At 44.0% G+C, this 24056-nt stretch overlaps 1 long non-coding RNA gene across 2 annotated transcripts; it reads left to right on the top strand.

Annotated features, from left to right (window-relative positions):
* Positions 1–54: 54 nt before the first annotated feature.
* Positions 55–23123, top strand: LOC140843078 (uncharacterized). 2 transcript variants are annotated; one of them, XR_012120501.1, is made up of 5 exons: positions 55–334; positions 4298–4373; positions 16137–16321; positions 16406–16528; positions 22545–23123. It is a non-coding gene; the product is annotated as an uncharacterized lncRNA (long non-coding RNA). The 2 variants fall into 2 exon arrangements; XR_012120502.1 differs by lacking the exons at positions 55–334; positions 4298–4373 and adding an exon at positions 7446–7552 and having other exon boundaries at positions 16137–16528.
* Positions 23124–24056: the final 933 nt, after the last annotated feature.

Genomic DNA, 24056 nt, shown 5'->3' with positions numbered 1-24056 from the left:
GATGAAGGGCGGGGCAGTGGGGGCTCCGGGGTTGGGCGCGTGGCGGGAGAGGCAGGCCGGGCTGCTGCGCGGTGTGTCCAACCGCTCGGCACCTCCCAGGGCTACGCGGGTGCCTGAGGAAGGGCGGCTAACCTCCGGCGAAGAAGGAATTCAGAGATTGCAGGGCTTTTTAATGTTTTTATTTAGTCACATAGCTCCAGCAGTTTTTTGGAGTAGTTTTTTCACTTAACGTTTTGAAAAAGGCCTTGCCACGCCCAGTTTCTCCTTAGACCGTTTAGTGTTATTTTTCAACGTCGCCGGTATTCATTTTTCCGTTGTCCATTTGTTTACGGAGGTAAAATTTAAATGCAGTGAAAAGCATAGTTTTTTAAATGTATAATTTAATGAGTTTTACTAAATGTAAAAAGCTGTTAAATCACTAACCGATCAGGATATAGAGCATTTCCATCACCCAAGAATTCCTTCAATCCACTTTCCAGTCTCCGACCCTAGATCTAGGCAACCGCTCCTCCAATTTCCTATCAACTTAGTATTCATTTGCAGGAGTTCTATCTATTCTGAGTACAAGTCCTTTGTCAGACATACGTATTTTGAATATGTTCTCGCAGTTGGTTGACTTTTTACAATAAATAATTTTAGGATAGTTTTAAATTAAGAGAAAAATTAGGAAGATAGTGAATTCCCATATGCCCCACATCCCTTTCCCCATTACATAATTTACTACAATTAACAAAATGATACCGATACATTATTATTTACTAAAGTCCATACTTTATTCAGATGTCCTTAGTTTTTACCCACTGATCCTTTCTGTTCCAGGCCACCACATTACATTTTGTCATTGTGTTGCCTTAGGTTCCTTAGAATGGAAGTTTCTCAGCCTTTTCTAGTTTTTGGTAACCTTGACAGTTTTGAGGAGTACTGGTCATGGATTTTTGTAGAATGCCCCTCAGAACTTGTCTGATGTTTTTCCTAATTAGACCAGGGTTATAGGTTTTCGGGAGGAAGACCATAGAGGTGAAGGTCCATTCTGAACCGTATCACAGCAAGAGTACATAACTTCAACATGATTATCACTGTTAATGTTAACCTTGATCACTTGGTTGAAGTAGTATTTGTCAGGTTTCCTCACTGTACAGTTTCTATTTCCCCCCCTTTCCATACTGTATTCTGGAAAGGTAACTAAGGGCACCCCACACTTGAGTAGGAAGTTATGTTCCATCTTCCTGAGGACAAACTATAAACATAAACTATTTGGAATTATTCTGCATGGGAGATTTGTTTCTTCTCCCCCATTATTTATTCATTCAGTCATTTATATCAGGACTCATAGATATTTATTTCATACTTTGGATCATACTATAATACAACTTTATTCATTTTGTTGCTCAAATCATTCTAACTTTAGCCAGTTGTAGCTCTTCCAGTTTATTCCTGTCACTTTGACATATCCTCATCATTGTGGGCTTGTTTCGTTTTGTTTTTGTTTTAGTACTTCCATACTTTCTGACTTAACAAGATGCAAGCACATCTTGGATTTCCTTGTCCCACTTCTAGAATCAGCCTTTTCTCCCAGGAGCCTTGGCTCCTTTTATTGGTTTTGTTGGAGAATGGTACCAGAAACCACGATCTGGATACTAGGTGTGCTCCTTGCTACTGCAGATTCTCTCGCAGACAGTGTGAAGAAACATACCTGTCTATACTAAGTAGTATGTATATACATATCTGTAAATATTTCTAAATGTGACCATCTGTATCTATATTAAGCTAATCATGAGTTCATGCTGATGTCTCCAACTCTAATCCATTACCACATGGACCATTCTAGCTTCCTCCTGCTGCTTATCTTAACCTCCCACCCCAACAGTAGAAAACTGGGCTCTGTCAGTTGCTTTTTCATTTTCTTTATAGTATCATTGGTGATTAGAGAGTTTTAAGCTTGATTAAGTCTAACATCAATTTTTTCTTTTATCTTTAATGCTTTGTTTTCTCTCTAAGAAATACTTGCCTACCACAAGGTCATGTGGGAAGAGTTCCCTCTGTAAACCCTCAGGTGATTTGCTGAGTTAACTAAAACTATAGTATTTTAGTGAGATAAGAAATGCAAAACAAAGCGTAACGTAAGGGAAGGGCATACCATTCCATGTTCAGTCCATTTAGCAACAGGAATACAATTGGCATCCTTGCTGAAAATAATTTCAGCAAAACAATGGTGGCAGAAAACATACAACAGTAAATGAAAGCCTTATTGAGGGTTACTGAAGCACAGGCAGAAAGTGTATGTGAGGAATCAGAGTTTTTAATGATAAAAAGTACTTCCAAGATTAATGACTTTTACAAGATCCCACAGTTAGTTAAGTAGCAGAGCCAGCCCTCAAACCTAGGTTTCTGCCCTTCTCTGAATCTCCATCTCTGTCTCCTAGAAAGGTTGGGAAGTTTAAATGAAATAACTATTTCCAGTTCTGTTTTCAGCCAAGATGCTGACAAAGGAAAATTACTGGCTCTCTGCCTCACCTCAATTCAACCTCAGAGGAGCTACCGAGGGGTTAAAAAAGCCAAGTTATCTGGTAAACACCCAAATACAAAGGAAATAGAAAAATCTGGGGTGATGCAGCTATTCTGAACTGGTGTTTATAGGATGATGGGTATGGCCTGGGGCAGGAGGCAATGGAGGATAAAATAGGAAAGAAATTGTTAAGAGTTTGGCTTTCACTTCTCCCCTGCCATTCTCTAGTACCTGCTCCTATATAGCAGCAACTAAGATCTCCAAGAGATATAGAGAAAAAAAAAGTAAAACAAATTTTTGAAGGTAAGCAAATACCTTTGTAATATTTGTTGTTATTTAAAAATTGCTAAGACCAAAAGAAAAAGAGGACATATTCAAAATAACCTAGAATGAAAGTCTCCAGATATCAAGATATGGAAGGTGGGAGTGAAGGGAGAACAAGGGATAAGAGGATGCACTAAGGTTCTTATCTAATAAAGGACTTTTCCATTTATCATTTTTTAAAAATAGGAAGCATACTAAAAGTGGGACAAACTGAACTTACAAATTAAGATGATAGAAAAAGTTACTAGTATATCTATAATTACAGTAATCATAAATGGAGTGAACTTATCAGTCAGAAGGTACAGTGGATTTTTAAAATCTAGACATATGTTGTTTCTAAGACATATGCCCAAAGCACACAGACATAGAGTAAAAAATAAAAGAATGGTATATACTGTGTCAGGCAAATACTAACCAAAAGAAAGCTGGCACATTTCTAGAGATGGAGAGTGTCACTGTGCAATAATAAAAGTTCTATTCACCAAGCTAGAGCAATCTGAAACATGTGTGCATCCAGTAAAATAGCCTCATAGTAGATGAGGCAAAGGTTTACAGAACTACAAAAAAAAAACTGATAAATAATTACTATGAGAGATTCAACACAGCTCTGTCATTATTGACAGGCCAAACAGATGAAATTTTAGAAGGTATATACAGACGTTCTGGACAAAACTAGTAACAAACTTGACCAAATGAATATCCAACAATCAGAGAGTACATATTTTTCTTAAGCACACATGGAGCTATTACAAATCATTGCATACTAGCCCCTGAAGAAAGCTTGAACAAACTTCAAAGAAGAGATATGTGATAATGTTAGATATTGAGAGCAAAAAAGGTAAATTAAAAACCTGTTAAATAACTCTTGTTTTTTTTAAGAAGAATTTACAATAGAAATTTTTTAAATGCCTGAAACTAAATGATAACATAAAGAATACAAATCAAAACTTGTGGGATGAAGCAAAATAGGTGCTTTGAAGGAAATTTTGAGTCTTACATGCTTAGATTAGAAAGGAAGAAAGTCTCAAAACTAATAAACTATGTGTCTATCATAAGAAATTAGAAAAAAATGAAGTCAAAGAATATAGAAATAAAGAAATAAGAGAAAGAAAAGAATGCAGTGAGATGAAAAGCAAAGATACAAGGAGAAAATCAACAGTTAAAACTTGATTTAAAAAAAAAAACTAAAATAGATAAAACTCTAGCATGATTGATCCAAAAGAGAAGACACAAATAATATCATGAATGAGAATACACAAAGGGGACTATACCAATTACCTAGTGCTGTGTAACAAACTATTCTAAAATTTATAGCATAAAACAGTAGTCATTTTATTTGCTCAGGAATTTGGGCAGATAGTGAGACAGTACACCTCTGCTTCACATCTGTGGTCTGAATGGTTAGGTGATGGCTGGGATGGGTGGTGCTCTCTGTTTTCATTCTCTCATCTCATTTCCCCACTATAGCAGAGTGTTCAAGATGGTCTCACCCATCCTTGTGGGGCTTTGTTGCTGAATCATCTGGAGTCACTCTTTCTACAAGGTTAGTTTCTTTTTCTCTGGCAAATTCTCCATTTGGTCTCTCTCTAGCAGCCTAGCTTGAAGTCTTTTACACAGTAGCTGAGTTCCTTCTTGATGATGCTGGGGTTCTTGTTCACAGAGCTGAAGAATGAACTTCACAGTCAAGGTAGGAAAGCCAGGGAGAGGCTTTTATTTAGAGAGAAAACAAGAGGACAGAGCTCCTGACTCAGGCCAGGAGGAACAAGAGGGTCCCGGGATGGTGCATCGTCTAGGGGTTTTGTAGGCAGTTGAGAGACAAAGGGCTAGGGATGTACACCTGCTAAGTGGTCCCAAATACCTTTGAAGAAACACTAAGTTTCTTATTAGTCTTTCTGGTTATTTACAATAATTTTATTGCTCTGATTTCCTCCCAGGATAGCAGCTTCCTGGTCTTGGGAGCGTATCACTCAAGACTGCCTGCTTTGCTCCCAAGGTGGGCTGAGTTAGTGTCTGTTAGGAAACTTTTTTTAACTAGTTGGGCTTTAAGATGGAATCCTTCCTGTTTTTACTATGCTGTTTTGGGCTTGCTTGCTACATTGCCTAAATTGCAACAAATCGTTTGTTTAGGGCTGGAGGAAGAAAAGCAGCACTTGGGTAAAGTTAGAAAAATAAGCTGGGCCCCCCCAGTAGGCCAAAGCAAATCCCACAATGGACTATCATGCTTTTGTTTTTTTCCAGAGGCCCTCACTCTACTCTGTCCAAGCCCATGGTCCCTATCTCATTGGCATATGTGGAAAACCTCTTAAGACCTGGATTTAGAAGTCCCAGAATGTCACTTCTACCTCATTCTGTTGGTCTAGGCAAGTCACAGGTGTAAGATAAATTCTAACTGAAATAAGCAGGCGACGAGAGGCAACAAAAGGCCAGGCAGTTTTGAGCGCAATATCGGGTGAGGTTCACCAGTCTGCACAGACACAGGCTGGAGGAGTTGCACCCAGCCAGACAGGTGGGAGTTTTAATAAGCACAGGGAAGAGAGGGGGAAGTGGGCCGTGCCAGGGGTATGTGGGGAATTTTTATTGGATCAGGGTCGGGTGATGGACAGCCAGAGGTCTCCTCCTTCTGGATGGAGGGGGTCTGCATCCAGGGTTTGTCGGCATGTCAGGGGACTGGAATCCAGGAAGAGCTGTCCGTTCCTTCCTTATATGGCACAGAGCTATTTGGTGCTGTCTTTGTTCTGCTTGTACTGTCCTCGCTTTCTTCCCTCCAGTACTTCCAGCCTTACATTCCAGCCTTTTGGTCGTAATGGGTGATGACTCAATCTGGCTACTTCCGGCTGACTGGGGGCATCGTGGGAGGTTTTAAGGCTGGTTGATGGCTGGAGGAGGCTCAGTCGGGAGGGGCAAGTACTTGTGCAGCAATAGTTGATTGATCTTTATGTGTGATATTTCCACTATGCTCTGTTGAAGGAACCTGAAAACACATGGGCCAGCCAATAAGGAGTATAAAACAGATAGCTGCAACAGGGCCTAAGGAGAGGCACCAACCAGACCATAATAGGGGATTGAAACCAGCTGTATGGATTACTATCTGATATGCTGGTTCCCTGGAGTTCCTTTTTTAGTTCTTGTAGTTTTTGAACATTTTGTTCCATAAGTCCCGCCTCATTGATATACTAACAACATTGTTCCCGGAGGAATAGACAGGTCCCTCCCTTCTCTGCAGTAAGGAGGTTTAAAGCCCAGTGGTTTTGGGGAGTTACCTGGGCCAAGGAGGTGACTTGCTTATGGAGGGATGCCAGAGAGGCTGCAGATGCCTGGACGGCTGCCTCAAGCCGCCATTCCAGTTTTTCTAGGGCTGTAATACTGTAACTCAGGGCACTGGTGCCCACTCCCATGGCTAGAATGGAGGAAGTGAGGGAGATCCCTGCCACTAAAGGCAAGAGGACTGCTCTCTTGTGACAGGAATCCAAGGCCCAGGAGTTGGTGAACTCAGCTCCCCCATACAGAGTCAGCCTAGGGACCAGGGTGACAAGCAGGCAAGAAGCGTTTGCAAAGTTGGTTTTGTATAAGGTCCCATTGCACCACAGGAAGGTGCCTGGCCAGGAGCAAAGAAGGGAAGGCTGCTTATAGTGATGTCTCAAGGTCACATTTGCTTCAGGTGTCTCAAATAATGGTACCTCCCTGATAAGTCTGGGCTTTGAGGGAGGGCCTGGAGGGCAAGATAGGTTCTCTCCTGATGGTGCCTGAACTGCCACCACAGGGGCTTCTATAAGGAAAGTGCAGAGGAAGCATTGAGTCAAGGAAATATTGGGAAGGGTGTGCCGGAATAAATCCAGCCCCTCCTGTAGGAGACTTAACCAAGAAAAGGGAAGGGTCTTAGCATTTTGTTGTATGTCAGACTGTAAGTGGGTTTCCTGGGTTTTAATGGCCCATTGTACTTCTTCAAGATGTTCGGGGGCACTTACCTCCAGGTTTTGGTGAATCGTGATGGTCTGGCAGGGGTATGCTTGAAAATTATTTAAGTAGACACCCCCTGTAATGCCCTCATTCCAGCAATTATGTAAGGGGTCCTTGATGTTTAAATACCTCTTTGCCCAGGGTGCCCAGCGTTGCAAAGTAAGCATATGGTGGCTATCGCCTGGGCGGCCCTCTACAATCCAGTTCATGACACAGGAGGCCCAGGAGCATCCAAAATTTTCCTTGACCCACTGTGTTTTGCATGTTTCTGTTTGTTGAAAGGTGAAGCAGAGGGCCATGTGGGTAGGTGTCTCCCCATCAGGGCACCAAACTCGGTTAAGTGGGAGGGCAATTACGGACTGACAATTGTTAACCTCACAGAAGTCTGTCCCAATAGTCTCCTCCACCTGTCCATTTTTTATGGTGTATCTTTGGGTGGCCTCAAATTGATACCTGATGGGAGAAGGTGAGGCTACTCCACTATGAAGGAGGAGGAGTAGGACGAGGAGCCCATTGGAGTTGGATCTGTAGAGGTCCAACTTGTTCCGCTTGCCAAACATCATCGGGGTGGGGCTCTTTTTAAGGAAATATGGTACCGTGCAGGGTGTCCCAATAGTTTGGCAGCAGTGGGCGTTGTGAGGATTACAGTGTATGGTCCTGTCCAGCAAGGCTGGAGCAATTGAGGCTGGAGTTCTCTTAGAAGAACCTCATCCCCTGGCTGAAGAATTGCTGCATCCCCTGGGTTGTTGGACGACGTGGGTTGGGGTAAGAGCTGGTCTGTGTGTTCCCTGAGAAGATGTCTCAACAGTGAAAAGTAAGGAAGGTAGGAGGCCAAAGGAGGAGAGGTAGCAGGCAGGCCTGTGTTCAGTAAGAAGGGCCTGCCGTACATTAGCTCAAATGTGCTTAGTCCAGCCGGTCCCCGGGGAGCAGCACGCAGCCAAGCAAGAGTGATAGGGAGAAGATCGGGCCACGAGAGCTTAACTTCCAGAGACAGCTTAGTTAGTTGATCTTTAAGGAGACTGTTAGCCCTTTTAACCTTACCTGATAATTGGGGGTGATAAGGTATATGGAGGTTTCAGGTGATATTGAGAGCCTCGGCTGTTAGCTGAGTGACCCGGGAGATGAAGGCAGATCCGTTATCGGATTGGAGTGAAGTGGGGAGCCCAAAACATGGAATGATGTGTTCCACCAGCACTTGCACCACCACTGATGCAGTCTCTCAGTAGGTGGGGAAGGCCTCGATCCACCCTGAAAAGGTATCAACCAGAACCAGTAAATACCGGAGCTTTTTATGCCTAGGCATATGAGTGAAATCAACCTGCCAGTCCTGTCCAGGGATCATTCCCCTAATCTGGTGGAGGGCCATCTGGATCTTCAGAGCACCTTGAGATGAGAGGCGACAAGTAGTGCAGGTCTGGTGCACCTGATCTATTGCCTTGTGGAGACCATAAGGGGCAAATATGGGGGAGAGAAACTGGTGCATAGCCTCCAGCCCAATCTGTAGAAACTGATGAATTTTGGATATGGTATCTCTGTCTTGGACTCAGGGGAGGGCAATTCGTCCCCCAAGGTATATCTATCCCTGATCTCCCAACATCCCCCCTTGATGTAGAAGCAGTTGCCGTTCATCATCGGGGTATTGGGGCAATAGAGAGGGGGAAAGGAACAGTACAGAGGGTTGGCTAGATTGGATGTTAACTGTCGGGCCATGGCATCTGTGAATGCATTACCTCTGGTTACTGGATCGTTTCCAGTCTGATGTCCCTTAAAATGCACGATGGGCACCTCCTTGGGGTCCTGTAGGGCCTGTAGCAGGCAGCTGATAGCCCTGTCATTGATGATCCGGGTTCCCTTAGTGGTAAGGAAGCCCCTTTCCTTCCAAATTGCAGCATGAATGTGTGTAATTAGGAAGGCATATTTAGAGTCAGTATATATTGTGGCCCTCCTCCCAGCTGCCAGCTGTAATGCCCAGGTAAGAGCCACTAATTCAGCTTTCTGGGAGGTGGTCCCAGATGGAAGTAGGTTTGCTTCTATCACCTGCACAGAGTCACTACTGCATAGGCCACCCTTTGTACCCTGTCACTCTCTTTCACCGAGCTTCTGTCCACGAAAAAAGTCAAGTCAGCGTCTTTGAAGGGCATGTCTTGTAGTCCTTCTCTAGGTTTTCTAAGAGCTTCTACAATCTCTACACAGGAATGAGTGGGCTGATCCACCTGATTGCTGATGGGAAGCAAGGAGGCTAAGTTAAGGAGGGGAGAAACTTGTAGGGTTACCTGTAGATGTTCAATGAACAGAAGATGGAATTCCTGTACCCTTGAAGGACTCAAGAAGGCCAGGGATTTATGACTCAAAAGATCTTGTAACTGGTGTGGGGAGTACACAGTAATGGACTGTTTGAGAGTTAATTTCTGTGCTTCTCGGGCCAGACTTCCCACAGCTGCCAGGGCTCAGAGGCAAGGCTGCCACCCCCTGACGGTGGTATCCAACTGTTTAGAGACAAAGGCAACGGGATGGTAACCCAGCCCTACTGGCTGTACCAGCACCCCGGTTGCCACCCCTGCCCTCTCTGCTGTATATAGGGTAAAGGGCTTAGTTAAGCTGGGGAGCATCACCGAGGGGGGAGGGGGCGATGAGAGCAATGCATCCCACAACTGATTGAAAGCAGAGGCTACTTCGGTGGGTGAAGTTAGTAGCCCAGTAGGAGTCTCTGTGGCAGCCACATAAGGTGGTTTGGCCAGGAGGGCAAAGTTAGGCACCCAGTGTCTGAAAAATCCTACTAATCCTAGGAAGGATAGGATCTCGGCTCCTGAAGTAGGTGGCAAGAGAGCTTTAATTGTAGCCACTCAGTCCGCCATTAGGGCTCTAGTGGTGGGAGTTAGAGCTAGCCTGAGGTATGTAACTTGAGATAAAGACAGCTGTGCTTTGGCAGGGCATACCCTGTATCCCATGTCTGCCAGGAAATTAAGAAGGGATGTGGCATCTAGAACCAAGGCCTCCTTTGAGGGGCTGCAAAGTAAAAGATCACCCATTGATTGGAGGAGAGTACTCTCGCCTGCTGAGTGTCATGAGAGGTCCTCCACCAGGGCCTGTCCAAAATGATGGGGGCTATCTCTAAAACCTTGAGGTAGAACTGTCCAGGTTAATTGTCTAGACCGAGGGGTGTCAGGGTCTTCCCACGTGAAGGCAAATAGCGGCTGTGAGTCTGAGTGGAGAGGTATAGTGAAAAAGGCATCTTTAAGGTCCAGTACAGTAAAATGAGAGGTACCAGAAGGGACTTGAGACAGAAGAGTATATGGGTTAGGCACCACTGGGTGTATGGAAATAACAGCCTCATTAATTATTTGGAAGTCTTGAATGAGGCGATACGCTCCAGAAGGCTTTTTTACTAGCAAGATGGGAGTATTGCATGGAGAGTTAGTGGGTACTAAAAGCCCCTGCGAGAGCAAATAATAGGCTGTAGTCCCCTTCAGTGAGCCTGTGAAATAGGAAATTGAGGCCAAGAAGGGAAGTGGGATGGGTCTTTAAGGCATATTAAAACAGGGGTGTGGTGGGTTGCCACTACAGGGGTGGAGATGTCCCACACGATCGGATTGACAGCAGTCCAGGGAGTTGGGAGACTCAGGTCCCCATCGTCCAACTCTCCTTCACTGACCAAAGCAATGAGGGAACTTCTGACATCCTGTAAGCTTTCAAAAAGTGGGAGGGAAATAGAGGCTCTTAACTTATAGAGCAAATCCTGTACTAACAGAGGGGTAAGACAGGAAGGCATGACTCGAAAGGAATGGGTAAACAGGATGCTTTGAAAGGTGCAGGCCACTAGGCCCATCTCTAAAGGCCTGGAGAGGGTTCCCATGACCCCAACTATGGAGACTCTGGCAGGGTATAAAGGCCCTTTAAAGGAGGGGAGAACAGAGTAGGTAGCCCTTGTGTTCACCAAGAAGGAGATGGGCTTACCCACTACCCACAGCTTGGTCTTGGGTTCGGTGAGGGTGACCGGGGTGTCCGAGTCCAGGCATCTTCAATCTTCGAGGATGCCCAGCAGGTCTGAAGGGTAGTCTTTCATGGGTGTCTGCCCCCTGCGGGGCTTTGCTGCCAGAGGAGGACCACCCCCTAGTGGACAGTCCACTTTCCAATGACCTCGCTTACTGCAGCTGTGGCACGGTTTGGTCAGTCTATGTGGTTGGTTGGGGTACTTTTGTACCCAGTGCCTTTCTTCACCACATCAAAAGCGAGGGCCTGGAGGTTCAAGTCGATCTTCAGGGACACCCTGATGATCTCCATGAGCCGGCCGCAGAGCAGCTGTTATGGTGTGAGTCTGTTACGCCATTCGGCCAGCTGACCTCCTCTTGCTCTCATCCTCTTGGGCATGAAAAACCTTAAATGCCATATCTACCAGGTCTCCTAGAGGGGTCTGGGGACCATCTTCAGCCTTTTTAAGCTTGTGCCTGATGTCGGGAGCCGACTGAGTTATAATATGCATGGCCAGGAGAGAGGAACCTAACGCTGAGGCTGGGTCAATCTTAGTAAAAGCCCCTAGGGTTTCCTTGAGGCACTTGAGGAATTCTGACAGGTTTTCATCAGGCCTCTGGGTAATCTCTCTAAGCTTATCATTATTGATGGCCTTTTGGGTGGTTGAGTTCATACCCACCAACAAGTAGCAAACCATGCGATCCCCGGCATGCCTCACCCTCGGGAGAATTATAATCCCACAGGGGTTCCTGTAGAGGAACAGCCTCTCTGACCATAGGTTCCCATTCATCTGTGGTGTGGGCTTCATTGCCACAGTGCTGTGCCGCCACCGTGACATGGTCATATTCCTCCAGGGTTAGAGTGGATTGGAGGACTACATGTACATCATGCCAGGTGAGCTTGTAAGCTCAAGTGAGATATTTAAACTGTTTAGCGAACATTACAGGGTTAGAGGAAAAAGACCCCAATTGCTGTTCCACTTGAGACTAGTCTGCCAGGGAAAAGGGAACATGAACCTGCACCACCCCTTCATCCCCTGCCACCTCCCTCAGAGGAGCCATCACATGAGCTTGAGACTGCTGTGACTTAGAGCAGGTTATGGGAGGGCTAGACCATTTGGGTGCCAGCCACAGAGAGTAGAACGGCGGTGGGTTTGAAGCAAGGGATGGAGGAGGCAACACTGGCAATGGGGGATCCAACCTGGGAATCGATGCAGAACTTGAAGGCAGGGGACCAGGATATGGGGGAGTTTTATCCATTTTTTCCAAATTGGAGTCGGCACCTGTGGAGCAAGACGGCGGCACAACCAGAAGAGAAGTGGAACAAGATGGCGGGGAGACTGGAAGAGAAGTGGAACAAGATGGCAGGGAGACTGGAAGAGAAGGGGAACAAGATGGCGGGGAGACCGGAAGAGAAGGGGGACAACATGGCGGGGAGACCGGAAGAGAAGGGGAACAACATGGTGGACTAGATAGAGAGAGAGAGGAGAAGGAGGGGTGAGGACATGAACATTGAGGAAGGGAGTTGGCTCCTGTGGAGGGCCTGGAGGAGTGGGAAGGGGGATAGCCAAGATCCTCCACCGAGTCCGTCAGAGAAGAGCCTCCTGGTAATAGGAGTGGTAGAGATCAGCAGTCCTTGGCAGAGACCTGGGCCAATAAAACTTGGGAAGGAGTACACTTAACACACAGATCTGGGCAAGCGCGCAAAGTCTAAAAAGCCTGCACATATGGGATTTCACCCACTTTCCGCTCCGGTGGCAATAATTAGTCAAGTCGGTGAGGAGGCTAAAATTGAAAGTTCCCTCAGGGGGCCAGCGAGATTGATTGTCCAAGGGATACTGAGGCCGGGCCTGAGAGCAAAGGAAGACCAGCTTCCGTTTGCAAACTTCCCAGCACAAATACAGAGTAGCCAAATTAGAAATGAGACACTGCAGTGGGATCTGAGCCTCTGCTTTTGAGGGCTGATTCCCCATGTCTGCGTCACCTCCTCCCCCCAACTAATCCCCCTGAGAGGATCGCCCAGCGTCCCAAGCGTGCCAAGTCAGGGGAGACATCCTGGGAGCCTGGGTGAGGGACATCTCCCATACCGCAGGGCCAGGGGCAGGCCGGATGCCCGCAGAGGGTGGGCCGGATGCCCCAACCTGGACATAGCTATGATTTTGAATGGACCAGGTGAAAAAGAGTTAGGAAGGGAAACAGAATGGGGGAAACTGAGGGACTCACTGGAAAATAGTCCATGCAGTGGAGAGCAGGCTGAGGTCCCGGGTCAGGGAAGGGAGCACCGGTGGCCAGTCAGGGCCCCATGCTCATGCACCTTCCTGGGTTTCGGCACCAAATGTAAGATAAATTCTAACTGAAATAAGCAGGTGACAAGAGGCAACAAAAGGCCAGGCAGTTTATTTGAGCACAATCCTGGGTGAGGTTCACCAGTCTGCACAGACACAGGCTGGAGAAGTCTTGCCCAGCCAGACAGGCAGAGAGTTTTTATAAGCACAGGGAAGGGAGGGGGAAGTGGGCCGTGCCAGGGGTATGTGGGGAATTTTTATTGGCTTACGGTCAGGTGATGGACAGCCAGAGGTCTCCTCCTTCCAGATGGAGGGGGTCTGCATCTGGGGTTTGTCCACACGTCACAGGCCTGGAATCCAGGAAGAGCTGTCTGTTCCTTCCTTATATGGCACAGAGCTATTTGGTGCTGTCTTTGTTCCGCTTGCACTGTCCTCGCTTTCCTCCTTCTGGTACTTCCAGCCTGACAACAGGGCCAGCCAAGGAGGTTAAATCTTGATAGGGGGAATAGAAAAGTCATATTCAAAGGGGAGCAGGCACAGGGAGGAATGATTCATTGGGAGCTATGTTTAGCAATCCACAGTAGAGGCATAATTACAGATAAAGTACAAAAAAAAAGAGAGAAAATACCATCAAAAGTGATATCTCAATTTTGAAAACTTTGATTAATAGATAAATTCAATAAGGGGCTTAAGTAGTTCTACAACTAATTAAATAAGTTAAAACCATGGTTAAAAAAATTTCCATGTAGAAAACACCAGGCCCTAATAGCTTTTATACATAAGTTCTAAAAGTTTCCTTCTCCAACTGAGTTAATGGTAACTCAAGAGAAGAAATCAAGTATGTATAAGGAATGTCATTTTCTTTCTTAAAAATAAAACCTATACCCCCTAAGCTTCCCACAGTAAGTGGTGGCAGCTGGTCTTTGCACTAATATTAATACTATTACGCTCTTGTGATACAGGGTTTTTGGAAAATATATGTTTCCTAATAGTGATTATCTGTAGTAACTGTTCCTTTTAACAAATTCATAAATCATGCTAGTAGTTTCAACAAACGAGAAAGGGAGAGAAGGAAATAGAATCTCTGGAACAAAAGGAGTTATTGGATTTCTATGTAATTTTATTTATCTATGTTATATTTAAGAACTTCTAGGTTAAACTACATAATGAAATTGGCAAAGATAGCACAGTTCTTTTAGTTAGATTTTTACCATTAGAAAGACACATTCTTCCCAGTTAAAGAAACTTAAATTAACAAGTATTGTCTGTAAAATTATTGTCCCTTCTGTAAACTTTGTACAAAATTTATGACACATTCAAACCTAAAATGATGATGACTTAAAATCGAAATGGTATCTCAATATTGAAAGTTAATGAATCAGCAGTTACTGTAATTGTAGAAACCTTGAAATCAAAAAAACTGTCAAGAAAGAGACTGTGGAAAAGAGGTCACAGTGCCACTTAAAAATATATAAAAATTTCATTATTATGTATTTTAAGGTAAATACATATATATATATATATATGTAGAAGAGGGAATGCTATGAATAAATTGGTGATTTTCTATATGGCAGGGAAATTATGCCAAAATCACATTTATAGCAATGAATTCAGGTTTGTAGATGGTGAATTATTTTTACATAGCTGGTGACACTATAAATTAATATAATCCCCTTGGAAAGTACTTTGTATGTGCCAAGAGCCATAAAACCTTCAGAGCCTTTTTGACCCCAAAATGCCATATCTGATGATTCATGATAAAATCTATGCCTAAAGATGTTCACCAGTTTCCTGACAATGAAAAACTGGAAGCAATCTAAATGTCAATAGTGGGCGAATGGTTCAGTAAAGAATCTCATCTATCACATGGCATATTATGTAATCACTAAAAACAATGTTATGGAGCACCGAGCTATATCTCAAAATCATCATACCATATTATTTCTGTTTGGTTTCTTTTATTCTAAAAATTAAAGACATTTGTGCAAATTGAAGTATCAGTGTAAACCTTGGAAAACATGCTGATTAAAATTACTTACACAGCAATTCATTATTAGTCAAAGGCAGAACTGAAACATGAATGTGAGGATACCTTTCTCTCCATGAAATCACTCTGAATTACAAGCATGCCTGATCTCTGGAAATGAGATGAAATATGGCCCTATCCTAACAGACTGTTGTAGTGGGGCGCATGGCCACAGCTGGCCAAAAGTCTTTAATGCTGCTTGGGCACCCAAGGAATCTGTGGTGTGTCTTGTGATGATACCTCATTTCAGGGAAGAGTTTTGAGAAACCTCTTTATAATTCCTTTATGCTATTAGGGAAGCACTTGGAAGCAGTAGAAGATAATGTCTGTAGTTCATAATAATGATAGATTCCCTGCAAATGAGAGGGAACAGGGATGATAAGCAGCCCTGAACTTCAGTTGTGGGTGGCCAGGCCTGCCCTGCAGCTGACAGGGAAGATGGGAAGCTAAGAAAAATGAGAGCTTATTCTCTGAAATCGTAGACCTCACTGAAGGACTGAATTTTTAATTTTACTTAATCTTAAACAGTTTAAATATGAACTTACAAACTGGTAATTGATCCAGTTATTGAAAAACTCTTAAGTATGTGTGGAACAATTTGGAAATGTAAATATACTTTTATATGTAAATTTTATGACATCTACATACTGACCAAGCATTCCAATGCAAATGTAAAGTCCAAATTGAGATCTGCTATACTAGATTTTGGAGACTTGGTATGAAAAAAGAAACTGAAATGTCTAATTCAATTGATTGGGTTGAAATAATATTTTGGATAAATTGTGGATATATTGAGTTCACCTGTTTCTTTTTAATGTGACTATTAGAAAAATCTAGACTGCATGTGTGGTTCACATTACATTTCTACTGGAAAATGCTGTCACAGTTTATGAGGCACTTTTTGTTTGAAATATCAGTGAGAATGGAACATCTCACTCCTACTTCAAAGATCTGAACCTTGGGGTTTTCAACCCAAAGCTTCAGGAAAGAGGTTTTTAAACTGCAGTTTCCAGGAAACAGGTGATCAGACTGGAATATTTGTAATGAAATCTAAAAAATGTGTCCAACAGAAGGAAGCCAAGACCATGTAAACAATTCTCCAGCTCTGCTTTGTTCCTGTTGCATCCAGAACAAAGATTACAGAGAAACATCAGTTGCTAAACTGCCCCTGCTTCCTGATGGCACCAATCCAGAGCTGATCCCCGCTTCTCCTGGTTCCTCACTGGAATCACTCAGCATAGCCCCAAACCCTGAGGTACGGCCCTCCGAGTCTCTGGAGCCCAGAGTCTCTCATCCCAGGTTCCCCGGGAGAGCCCTTATGCTCTCTCTCTCCCAACAGGAAGAAAATAAACCAAACTCTAACTCCAAATGTGTTCCTGGTGGTCTTCCTCTAATAGGCGTTATCTATGAACATCTTGAAATGGAGTCTTGAAATCTTGAAATCAGATTACCAAAAAGAAGCGTAAGTAGCCATTCATTGATTCAAGAGACATGTATAATGTAAAGGGTGGAGAGCAGTTTTAGAGTCCAGCCAACCCGGGCTGTAGTCCTGGAGCTGCTTGATTTCTGTTCTCAGACTTCATTGATGTTGATAATATCAATACCTACTTCCTAAGGTGGTTGTGAGGATTAAATGAAGTATCATGTGGGTAAAACTGTAACATTTCCAGAGTATTTCGCTTGGCTTTGGTGCATTTGCATATCCTCAGGGGTGGAGAGAAGTTCATCTCCATATCAGTGGGTAATTACCTAGGCAACAGAGGGCGTATCTGAATTTGAGAGTTTAAAGGGAGGGGCTGGCTTGCTGGCTTGCTTGCTTCCTCAGGAGCAGAGGAGAGAGACGGCTCTAGACTGCAGTTTGTAAGCAATAAATGGGTTTTAAACTTTATTTCTCCCTTTGACTGATTGCGGTTTGTAGAGGTATTTTGCCCCAGGATTTCCTCTCCCAGACTTACAACCCTGTTTATAGAACTTGGCATAGCAGCTGGCAGACAGAGAGCACTTTTTCCATGGTAGTTAGTGTTAACTGACCACAAAGGGAAAAAGTCAGGATGAGGACTAAATCCTGTGACTATTCCTATTTTCTCAGGCTCAGCCCTGTTTCTAACAAGGCAGATAGTTGGGGTTGGGTAGTCAGTAGAATGTAATTAATCAATGAATCAATTTGCCTGTAACAAAGCTGGGAAGGGACTCTTAACTTTTCCATTGGAATTAAAAGATGAAGGAATCACCGATCAAGGATTCTCTTTTTCAAAAATCCATTCTGTTTTCCCATGTTTTTAATGTGCGCTTACTGTAAGAATATATAATTTATCTTTTGCCCCATGGTCCCAAGCACATAAACCAGTGAGAATTATGCCTGGGCTTGCCTGGGGCTTGACTGGGTTTACCCCACCTTATCTCTAAACATCCCGACCCTCCCTCAAAGCAGCAGGCCGAGTGGATCCACAATAAAAGGCACCACGCTGCGGTCCTCTCTCTTCTCTCTCACTTTGCTGCTCTCTGTCTCTCTGTCTGTCTCGCTGCTCTCTTTGTCTCTGTCTCTGACCCCTGCTCTCTCTGCTCTCTCTCTCCCCACCCCTGTCTGGGGCAGCCACTCTCTCCTTCAGATAATAAAGTCTCTTGCGTGGGCCCATGTCTCCTGAGTCATCCTGGGTAAGGAGGGTTGTGGCGAGATACCCTTTCATTGGTGCCGTGACTTCAGATGAGGCTCTCCCATTGACTTTGCTCTAACTCCCGGAACCTGAGCTGCTCTGGGAACCCTCACTGTCCAATCCTCCTCCACGGGCTCACCGTCCATTTTCCCGGTTGCTCATCTTCTCACCCAACACCGGCCTTCGATTTGGTGAGTCTCCCCTTCATGGTCAACCTAAGTGTCCCTTTGGAACCTGGGAGGTGACCGTTGAGTGTCCGGCACCCCCAAGGGCTCCTCTGGGACAGGGGCACCCCCAACCATGACTTTCAGAGTCACGGTTGATCCCCATAGTTGACCCTTCTCTGCCTCCCCATGGTGAGAATCCTCATCCACTGAGGCCTGGTCTCCCTTTATCTATGTATCTACTCAACTCGAAAACTCCTGGTACCAGGTACCGAGCCTCCCCGGTGTTTTTGCCTTGACCCCACAGTTAGAGGTGGTGATGACCCCCTAACTGTGCCTGGTCTTCTCCGCGACCTTCTCAATCGCTCAGGGACACCTCAGCGACTTCTGCACAGTCTCGTTCTCACCATGGGGTCTGGCCCCTCTGTTCCTGCAGATTCACCGCTGGGGTGCTTACTCAATAATCTAAAGCCCCTCCACCTCACTCCAGACCTCAAACCTATTCGCTACTGTAATTAGATCTGGCCATAATATCCCTTGGACAATCAGTCTAAATGGCCCCCCAATGGCTCTTTAAATCCTAAAATTCTCCGCAATTTATACAACTTCTGTGAGCTTACGGGCAAATGGAAAGAGATCCCATATATCCAGGCTTTCTCCTACCTCCGAACCAAGCTCTCTCTCTGTCTCCCCTGCAATCCTAAACACCTACTGTAAGAAAATAGTAATTTATCCTCCATTTGCCCCATGGTCCCAAGCACAGAAGCTGGTGAGAATTATGCCTGGGCTTGCCTGGGCTTACCCCACCTTATCTCTAAACATCCCAACCCTCCCTCAAAGCAGCAGGCCAGAGCAGGTCCACCACAATAAAAGACACCACCACGGTGCTGCCCTCTCTGTCTCTGTCTCTGTGTGTCTGTCTGTCTCGCTGCTCTCTGTCTCTGTCTCTCTGTCTCTCTCTCTGTGTCTCTCTGTCTGTCTCTCTCTGCTGCCCTCTCTCTCTCTGTCTCTCTGCTGCCCTCTCTCTCTGTCTCTGTGTGTCTGTCTCACTGCTCTCTGTCTCTATCCCTCTGTCGCTCTCTCTCTGCCTCTCTGTCTGTCTCTCTGCTGCCCTCTCTTTGTCTCTGTCTCTCTGTCCCCCTGCTCTCCCTACTCTCTCTCTCTCTCTCTCTCTCTCTCTCCCCCCCCCCACCCCCATCTAGGAAGCCACTCTCTTCTTCAGATAATAAAGTCTCTTGCGTGGGCCCGTGTCTCCTGAGTCATTCTGGGTAAGGAGGGTCATGGCAAGATACCCTTTCACCTACTACTTGCCTTCTTAAAGTCCACACCCCTAAGCTTTTTTCACATTCCCAAATATCCTCAACTGCCTATAAAACCCCTAGACAATGCACCACCATGGGCTCTCTTGTCCTCTCCTGGCTCATGCCAGGAGCTCTGTCTGTCATCTCACTGTATCATTACGTCTCAATCTGTATGTTTGTGTCTAAGTGTGTAAATTAAAAGTATTTTTCTACCTCCAGATGGTATTAATAAAAATTGATTTAAAGACAAGTGCTTGTAAAAATTGGGCATTCTAAAATTTCCAGAAAATTCTAATAGAAGATATTAAGCATTAATGCTAATTTAAGTTGAACTGAATAGACATGTCCTTATGGTTATCAGCTGCCTAAGTTTACCTAGTCATATAAGTTGATGGTATCTGTTAAATCTTTCAAAGAAAAATGCTTAAAGTGAAGTATAGCTTTGTCTAATGTGAGTAACTATTTAAGCAAGTGCCTTAAAACTTTTAACGACTTCCCAAAATCAAATGCAAAAAGGTTCTTTTACCTCTAGTTCACTCTGATATTTTCCAGAGGACCCCTGGAACATGTCAGAGGAATTTTTTCTCATTGAGGAAAATATTTGGCTAATTTGGCTTATTTACCTGCTTAATATCCTAGAAGGCACTGTCACAGGGAATGATGCTAAACTTTGTTACTGAATGCTTTGTGTTACAGAATTACCCAAATTTCCTTATGACAACTGTCTTACAGTAAGCTCTCATCAGATCTTTAACCATTGTCATTTGTAAGTCTTTTGTCATCTACACTCACTGTTTCATTACTCCTAAATTAGTAAAATAGATTTCAGCAGAACAGGTATTAGTTACATAGGATTAAGTAAACTAAGGAAGATAATTTTGTGGCTTTTTGTTTCAAATGTTGATAAAGTGTTTTAAGCTTTTTCTTTTAAGCTGACAACAGTTTAGTAAATGACTGCCTTTATAAGCAGAATTGAAACTTCATCTTTCTACCTGATCCCTCCAGAATTTAAAAACTCTCAGTGACTATTTTTATATTTCATGGCAGTATGTTTATTTGCACAAGTTCAATAAGAATCTGCTTTCCTTGTAAGAGGACCAATTAAAAACACTGGTTATATTACCAAGGCTTTGACTGGAACGTTACACCTGAGAGACACGTGTGTAAACTCAGATATGAACAGACAGCTTTAAGGAACTAAGATTGACTTTATAAAGCCAACAAAGCCCCTTAGAAGAACTGGCCTGGTACCTTGCTTACAGAGTTCCCAGCAGCCTTACCAGGTGAGTAAGGAAGGTCACTTCCTGGCAGGTGCAGGAACCTCAGGAAGAGAGGAATTCACCCAAATCTACAGGTACTGCAGGCACAAGCTGATGGCAAGTCTGGCTTGGCTTTCTGGCCTCAAGAAGCCCTTAAAAGTTCAATCTGAAATTCCTTACAAAAAGTTCCAGCAAAGCACATTTAAAAGATCCCATGTAATCAATTACTCCTCATGCTGCACTTATGCGAATAATCAAGCCAACTGTTAATTCTTTTCTTAATCTGGCTACTTCTAATAAAAATGAGGGTGATTTTAGAGAAAAGTACTGTTTCAATAATGCAGTCTTATCTACACTAAATCCTAATACTAGTCATTTAGATGTAAACTCGATCCAGAATTCTAGTTTCCCCATGATATCTAGCTATGATTCTCAATTAGGCTTCATATTTCTAGTTCTCATATTCAGCCATTGCATTCTTAATCTTGTCAAGTTTGTCCTTCCAGAATGGAAAATCCAACTCCAGATGTTGCTACTTAACCCAATAACACAATTTGTTCTATCTTGCCTAGAAGCCACAAAACTGCAAATAGTAATAGAAATGAAACCCAGAATAGAAGCGCCAACCTTCCGAGGCCTTCTCAACTGACCAGTGATGGAGACCTAGCTGCACCCTTTACTGCGCCCCCTCTCAGCATGAAGCAGCCTGAGCTGTCATCGGCCCCTTTCCCTAGCAGCAGCTACAGTCTCTATCTATAGAGGGGAGAATGAGACAGGGACCATAGGCTTAGAATAAGGTGAGAGCCTCTGGAGAAAGCAAGGCAGGATATTTGCAGTCAGAGCAATGTAAAACTACATGCTAGGAAACCCCTCCCCTACTAAAACTATGTTGAACATTAAGCTCTAGAATCATTCTTCAGTGAGATCAGTTAATGTTCCCCAGATAAAGAAGAGTAGCACATATTTTATTATGCTAATCATTTGTAATCGTGTATAAAATTCATTTTAGCATACTAAAAGGCCCAGGCCTATGTGCTGTCCTTCAGATCTGACGAGGTAATTTTGCAAACTGAGCAACTAATTTAGCATGCAGACCCAGCTGTAGACGGCATGGTAAACGGCAGGATTATTTAGCAAATAGACAATACCTCAGCCCACCTTGGGAGCTGAGCAGGCAGCCTTTTGATATGCTCCCAGACCAAGACGCCAGTATCCCAGAGAAAAATCAAGGCAGGAAATTCCTTATGTTAAGTTAATTTTTAATATTCAGAGAACACTTAACAAGTCCTTCCCCAAGGCTTTAGAGAAAGTCCCCACCTTTTTGGACAGGCTCTAGCAAAAGACCTCAAATTCCTTACTCTCTCGAGCTCCACCCTCCTTCAATATGTAGATGACTCCTCCCACGCAGTCCCTCCCTACAAACCTCTCAACAGGATACTTTTCTCCTTTTAAACTTTCTCTCAGAACACAGCTATCAGGTCTCACCCTCCAAAGTTCAGCTGTCTGCCGCTCAGGTCACATACCTGGGACTTCAGCTCACCCCACACTACAAGGCTATTACCATAGACAGGAAAAAACTTCTCCAAAGCATGCCTATTGCAAGACCATACACAGTAATCCTTTCCACGCCAACTGCAGTTAAACTCCAGAGTCTTCTCCACTGGATACACAACTCGCACCTTAAGCTGTTTGTCTCAGCTTATTCCCCTCCCACCAAATCTCCCACAGGTTCCTACTCCACCCTGATGGGACCTCTTACTCTGCGCGTTTCGCACTATTCATCTCTGCTTCCACTCATCACTGAAGAAGTTTCTGCCAGCACGGAGTCCTAAGACCTCCATGCATCATGCTTCAGGATTATTAACCCTGGTCTCAACACTTACTCTCTCACCAGACCTATTTTCCCAACACCAGCCCTTTCTTCTCTTTCAGACTGTCCAAAAGATTACACCATCAAGGATTCCCTTTGCCCTACAGGTCGCTTTTCTGCCTACACATATTTCCCCCAAAATGCTATTAATTCAGCCACCCTATGTAAACATAGCAATCAGCCCAAATGCAAAAATTTCTAACCAAACCTTTAACCAGCTTATATTACAGGATTACCAACCCCTCTCCAAAGACGATCATCCTTATTGAACCTGGAAAATGCCATCACCACTGCAGACCAAGGGCTCATCTGAGGACCGCCCCCCATCAATACAAAAATGAACTTCATCGCCCCTAATCAGCAAGAAGCAGTTACTGAAGACTGACCTTCACCCCTTCCCAAATCCTCTACCACTTATAAAACAGAAAAGGGAGGAATGTAAGAAGATATAATTTATCCTCCTTTTGCCCCATGGTCCCAAGCACATAAACTGGTGAGAATTATGCCTGGGCTTGCCTGGGGCTTGACTGGGTTTACCCCGCCTTATCTCTAAACATCCTGACCCTCCCCCAAAGCAGCAGGCCGAGTGGATCCACAATAAAAGGCACCACACTGCTGCCCTCTCTCTGTCTCTCTCTGCTGCTCTCTGTCTGTGTCTCTCTCTCTGTGTGTGTCTGTCTCGCTGCTCTCTGTCTCTGTCTCTCTGTCCCCCTGCTCTCTCTGCTGCTCCCTCTCTGTCGCTCTCTCTCTCCCCACCCCCATCTGGGGCAGCCACTCTCTCCTTCAGATAATAAAGTCTCTTGCGTGGGCCCGTGTCTCCTGAGTCGTCCTGGTTAAGGAGGGTCGCGGCGAGATAACCTTTCACTTACTCTGTATGCCTGATAAACTTAGAGTGCCTCAGAGCACCAGAGTCTCTGTAAACCAAACCTTGGATTAGCAGGCTAGGAGATGAGTACAGGGTAGTGCAGAGTGTGGCCCTTGGCCCCATAGATTTGGGTTTACATCCCAATGCTGCCACGTTTTAAAATTCATAGGTTAAAGGCCACATATGGCCTTGGGCAAGAGACTTAATCCTTCCTCAGCCTCAGTTTGATAACAATATCTTCCTCATGGAATTTTAAGGTAAAGATAAATTATATATTAAAGTACCTGGCAAATAAAAGATTTTCAATAAATGGTACTGTAAAATACTGACTGATGATAACAATAATAACCTTGGAGCTACCAATAGAAATTGTACATTTAAATTAAAATATTGAAGAATAAAGAGCAAGAGGTATTGCTATAAATTAGTAACAATGGCAAAATATAATGTTAGTTGGTCACAAATATGAACTGGTAGAATCTTAGTAGAAAACATGTTTCCCAATCAATGTGACTTGTTTAAAAGGTGGGTAAGAATTCCCTTAATTTACAATATTGTAACCCATTATTGTGGATCAGCATTTTCCCACCAAATGTCTTTTCAGACTTAAGGGAAGTTGAACTCATTAAAGCTTTTGTTTTCTCATCCACTTATTGCTTTTTCCACCAATCATTAAAAGCTCTTGATGATCTTCTGTGAGAAAATAGCAAAAATGCAATAAATACAGTGATTGACATTTTTACTATGTAGGTGTTTTATATAAAGTGACAAATACTTCATTTTTTATGGTGCTGGGAACTCATTTCAAAGTGATTGAAACACATAAAAAATATCTGTATAATTCAAGAACACACCTCCAAAATCATCTCTGAAAATG

This window comes from Manis javanica, chromosome 8 (genome assembly GCF_040802235.1).
Source record: "Manis javanica isolate MJ-LG chromosome 8, MJ_LKY, whole genome shotgun sequence".
Classification (NCBI taxonomy): Eukaryota; Metazoa; Chordata; class Mammalia; order Pholidota; family Manidae; genus Manis; species Manis javanica.
This window is presented reverse-complemented; position numbering and strand designations above follow the sequence as displayed.